Here is a 5,771-nt window from a genome sequence, read left to right on the forward strand (position 1 = left end):
ATTATAGTTCTGTCATTTTAAGTAAAAAAGGAACTTGTATTAAACACATACCAATATTGAACAACATTTGAAAACAAACTAAAAGAAAATTAATCTTAACATCTACTAAAATAGAACATCTAATAATACAAAATTAATCTTAACCAATCATTAAAACACAATAAAACAACTATTTACGTGCTGCAAGTCTTTTGTGCCACGCGATTAGTGGAGGAGGATCAGCCATATCCTGATGATCCAGAGAGGTTTGGCTGGTGGAAACAGCTGCTGTGTAGAGATGGTCTGACTGGTCGCTGTTACTGGGAGGTTGAGAGGAGAGGATGGGTTGATATATCAGTGAGTTACAGAGGAATCAGGAGGAGAGGAGTCAGTGTTGACTGTTTGTTTGGATATAATGATCAGTCCTGGAGTCTGATCTGCTATGATGGTGGTTACTCTGTCCGTCACAATAACAGACTAACATCCTTCCCCTCCTCCTCTGTCTCTGGTAGAGTAGCAGTGTATGTGGACTGTCCTGCTGGCTCTCTGTCCTTCTACTCAGTCTCCTCTGACTCACTGATCCTCCTCCACACCTTCAACACCACATTCACTCAGACTCTCTATCCTGGGTTCTGGTTCAGGTCTCCTGGTTCCTCAGTGTCTCTGAGTCCTCTGGAGGACAGAGAGTCTCCTCCTGTTTCTCACTGCTGATCAGTTGAGTCTGTACAGGATCACACTAACAGAAATATTTCAGGTTATTGTTATGAACTAATGAATGAACTTTGTATGAAATAATTGAGAATGATTGAACAGATTCCTGGTGAACATTGTAAACTTCTTTAAAGATGGAAGCTGTGATCATCTAATTGTAGAAATGCCGTTGACTTGTGTCATGTTTAGTTTTGACTTCTGTCTCTTTTCACAATAAAAGCATCAAGTTCCTGTGATGTGTTTGTGGTCTTTCTGTTTAACTTTAATCGAGGATTCTCTACTCGTTTGCTGTTCAGGATCTTTTTCTGATTATTTTAGTGTTACGTTTAATAACATCCAAACCATAGACTGTATATGTGAATATAATAGTAATATTTACAGTCTATGATCAAAACACCTTCTTAATGAGATGTTTAAAGGTTGATCAGCAGAACTACAGGGAGGGGGCAGTTGCATTATGGGAAATGTAGTTTGTTGAAACTTGAATATCTGGATTAATTAAACACAATCTACTTATATTTAAATATGTAAAATTACGAATATAAGTATATACATTTTTAGTTGTCTTTGGTCTGAAAGTATTTTGTAGTTTTTTATTATTTATATACTACATATATAAAGTAAATCTATTTTGTTGACATAATGCTATAAACAAGAATTCTGTTCAAAAACATTAGCACATATGAATAAAACATAATTTATAAAAAGCTAATAACGAATATGAATTGATAAAATAAAGAATAAAGTACATTTAAATAAATAAAATAAACAGGTTTACATTAACTGTGTACACAAATAACGTGTCAATGATGTAATCACGTAAAGGCAGAGTCCGTTACACCAGCTGACGTTGATAATGGTATCCTTCTGCGTGTTTGTGATACGTACCGGGGACAGCAGCAGATACACAGGGTTTAGAGAGTAGTATGTAACGGGGACAGCAGCAGCTACACAGGGTTTAGAGAGTAGGAGGGACAGCAGCAGATACACAGGGTTTAGAGAGTAGTATGTAAGGGGGACAGCAGCAGATACACAGGGTTTAGAGAGTAGTATGTAAGGAGGACAGCAGCTACACAGGGTTTAGAGAGTAGTATGTAAGGGGGACAGCAGCAGATACACAGGGTTTAGAGAGTAGTATGTAAGGGGGACAGCAGCTACACAGGGTTTAGAGAGTAGTATGTAAGGGGGACAGCAGCAGATACACAGGGTTTAGAGAGTAGTATGTAAGGGGGACAGCAGCAGATACACAGGGTTTAGAGAGTAGTATGTAAGGGGGACAGCAGCTACACAGGGTTTAGAGAGTAGTATGTAAGGGGGACAGCGGCTACACAGGGTTTAGAGAGTAGTATGTAAGGGGGACAGCGGCTACACAGGGTTTAGAGAGTAGTATGTAAGGGGGACAGCAGCTACACAGGGTTTAGAGAGTAGTATGTAAGGGGGACAGCAGCTACACAGGGTTTAGAGAGTAGTATGTAAGGGGGACAGCGGCTACACAGGGTTTAGAGAGTAGTATGTAAGGGGGACAGCAGCTACACAGGGTTTAGAGAGTAGTATGTAAGGGGGACAGCAGCAGCTACACAGGGTTTAGAGAGTAGTATGTAAGGAGGACAGCAGCTACACAGGGTTTAGAGAGTAGTATGTAAGGGGGACAGCAGCAGCTACACAGGGTTTAGAGAGTAGTATGTAAGGGGGACAGCGGCTACACAGGGTTTAGAGAGTAGTATGTAAGGGGGACAGCGGCTACACAGGGTTTAGAGAGTAGTATGTAAGGGGGACAGCAGATACACAGGGTTTAGAGAGTAGTATGTAAGGAGGACAGCAGCAGATACACAGGGTTTAGAGAGTAGTATGTAAGGGGGACAGCAGCTACACAGGGTTTAGAGAGTAGTATGTAAGGGGGACAGCAGCTACACAGGGTTTAGAGAGTAGTATGTAAGGGGGACAGCAGCAGCTACACAGGGTTTAGAGAGTAGTATGTAAGGGGGACAGCAGCAGATACACAGGGTTTAGAGAGTAGTATGTAAGGGGGACAGCAGCAGATACACAGGGTTTAGAGAGTAGTATGTAAGGGGGACAGCGGCTACACAGGGTTTAGAGAGTAGTATGTAAGGGGGACAGCGGCTACACAGGGTTTAGAGAGTAGTATGTAAGGGGGACAGCGGCTACACAGGGTTTAGAGAGTAGTATGTAAGGGGGACAGCGGCTACACAGGGTTTAGAGAGTAGTATGTAAGGGGGACAGCAGCAGATACACAGGGTTTACGCCCACCCACGACCTTTTCCTGAACTCAACCGTCCTGTTGGTCACGCGTGTCACGGACCTTTTCCTGAACATGAAGCGTCAAAAGGGACGCCAATAGTCCCGACCCAGCGTGGTTACATAAAGCTCGTTATGTGACCCAATAGGAGACTTTAGCGTCAATAACGAGGACAAAGATACCTGACCAAGCGTCCGTATTTTACCAGACGGGAGTGAGAATGTGTTGAGATGTCCTAACTTACCTGGAGTCCCTAAATATACACCGAGGGGCATGTTTGCTGCAACTGACAGTTTGGACCAGTGAAGTGACTGAACAAGCAACTTGTTATTTCTTCATTTTCCTTTTTACTCTTTCTTAAATTTAGTTTGCTGTATTTCTTTGTGTGTTTTCTGGAACCAGTCTTATGTGTCAATGGGATTTTTGGCCCCTTTTTAGCAAATGTTCCATCGCCTGTTCCAGTTCCTGTTTATAAATGTGTGTTTCAATGTTTGGTCAATGTTTTTGAATAAATATTTTCATATTTTGAGTCAATTTTTCATCTGGTTTCTTTTTAGTATCTACTATGGAAACCCAATGTCTAAAACGACATAGTCCCCATGAAGTCAGCATGGAGATGTGTGTTCTTCAGACATATTTCCAGCTGTGCTAGTGATGTGACCTCTCTGGTAACCTTTGAACTGACTCCTAGATGACTCAGGAGTCAGGACTGACGGGGGATTTGGAAGTATTTTATTCTGCAACGGGACACAACCATTCAGTTCAGGGAGATAAACAGACGGCTCGCTTCCACCACATCATGAAAATCATACTTTGCTGCAGGTAGTTCAAATGGCAGACTTTAGTTTGTGCTCATGTTGTAATCTTACAATGAAAAAACATTTACATTCAAATGAAATAGATTAAAATGACTGTGCACCTTTTACAATAATGCCACAACAGCAACAATGTCCAAGAGTTAAAAACTAGAAGAGATTCTTCAGCCTAGAACAGACCAGATGATCCCGAGCTTTACGTGACCGTAGTTTATTATGGAGCTAAATCAGGGCCAAATGTTTTGTTAATTTGAAAAATATACGTATAGTTGAAAAACTAAAGCTTGAAATTGAAAATTTAAGTTTTGGTCTAAAACTTGAAAAAATAAAACCATGTATTCAAACTAAAAATAAGTGTGCCAATTTTTCTTTCAGTTTGAATAACATTTAGATTAAATTCTGGAATTATTTTGAATAAATTATAAATTTTCATTTTTCACTTTTCACTTTTATATTTGTTTTCAGTTCCACATTTCATGTTTTCAGATTCAAAACTTATTTTTTTTACAGCTTCAAATCTTTTTTTTCACTTTCAGACTTTTGGCCCTGATGTTGCGTTGGGGGCGTGGCTTCAACTCAGAGGGGCGTGGCTTCAACTCAGAGGGGCGTGGAGTTATGAGTAGCAGCCTAACGAAGAAGGCAGAAGACTCTCCTCAGTCATGTTGCCTTCAGGAAATGGTGTTACTGCGAGAACTATGACTGAATGCTTTCTATCCACTATATACATCTGATTTTTACTAAATAAACTGATGCCAGTGACAAAGTTCCATTTAAAAAACAGTTTTGGACAACACGTGGTACCAATTACACTATAAGAGCAATAAACTGTGCCAGATTGTGCAGTTCAGCAGGAAGAATGACTTCTCCCACTTCCACGTACGACTTTGAATGTAGCACCACAGTATTAACTCACCAAGGCAACCTGCTGGCGCCAGCGCACAGGTAAGACATGTGACAGATATTAGACTTTTTTTAACCTCTGTTTGTCAGAATGACCATAACTCGACAGTGGCTGCAGTGAAGAAGGTCTCTTTTCATTTGCTCCTAGAGTAGACAAATACGACTTCACATTAATGCTCTGGCCTGATAAATTGCGTTTTACACACATAACGTTACAGCATGACAGTTATGCCTTACAAAATATGCCAACTGGGCAAACTTTGAAGGCTTCTACCACACCCTAACTTATGTATCAGAATACACTAACTTGTCTTTTTGTATTTGTATGTCTTACTGTCTGTTTTCTGGACCGTGTGTGTCCGTAATAAAAGCTCTGATTGATTGATTGATTGATTAACAAAGCGGACCAGGACAAGTTATGTTGTTTAAACTAACCATGAAAAGGTAACATTATTAACTTAGCAATGTTAGTTATTTATAATTTTTACATTTATAAGGCTCTGTACGGCTGCAGCCACTGTTGAGCTATTCTGACAAACAGAGGTTAACAAAGACCACTACACGTTAAAGTCAAAAAACTTGAGCTGGACACTGAAATTAGTGTAAAAACACCAGCTAGTGTGAAGCTAACGTTAGTTAATGCTAACTTTAGTGCTAGCGATGCTTCATTTCCAGCTGTCCACCTATTTTCCCCCCAAAATGCCACTGCGGGGATAATGTCCCAAAGGATCTATTCAAAAAGGCTAATATCTTTCACATGTCTTACCTGTGCGCTGGCGCCGGCGGGTTGCCTTGGCGGAGCGGATGCCATGCTGAGTGAATACTGTGGTGCTACATTCAAAGTCGTACGTGGAAGTGGGAGAAGTCATTCTTCCTGCTGAACTGCACAATCTGCCACAGTTTATTGCTCTTATAGTGTAATTGGTACCACGTGTTGTCCAAAACTGTTTTTTAAATGGAACTTTGTCACTGGCATCAGTTTGTTTAGTAAAAATCAGATGTATATAGTGGATAGAAAGCATTCAGTCATAGTTCTCGCAGTAACACCATTTCCTGAAGGCAACATGACTGAGGAGAGTCTTCTGCCTTCTTTGTTAAGGGCCATTCAC

At 40.6% G+C, this 5,771-nt stretch overlaps 1 long non-coding RNA gene across 1 annotated transcript in view; it reads left to right on the plus strand.

The window, feature by feature from the left end:
• The window catches only part of LOC116058409, a 5,357-nt gene extending 4,900 nt beyond the window's left edge, over positions 1–457 (plus strand). The window contains exon 2 of the long non-coding RNA XR_004107042.2: positions 246–457. This is a non-coding gene — a long non-coding RNA (uncharacterized LOC116058409). The remainder of the gene's footprint in view (positions 1–245) is intronic.
• Positions 458–5,771: the final 5,314 nt, after the last annotated feature.

This window comes from Sander lucioperca, chromosome 5 (assembly GCF_008315115.2).
Source record: "Sander lucioperca isolate FBNREF2018 chromosome 5, SLUC_FBN_1.2, whole genome shotgun sequence".
Taxonomy (NCBI): Eukaryota; Metazoa; Chordata; class Actinopteri; order Perciformes; family Percidae; genus Sander; species Sander lucioperca.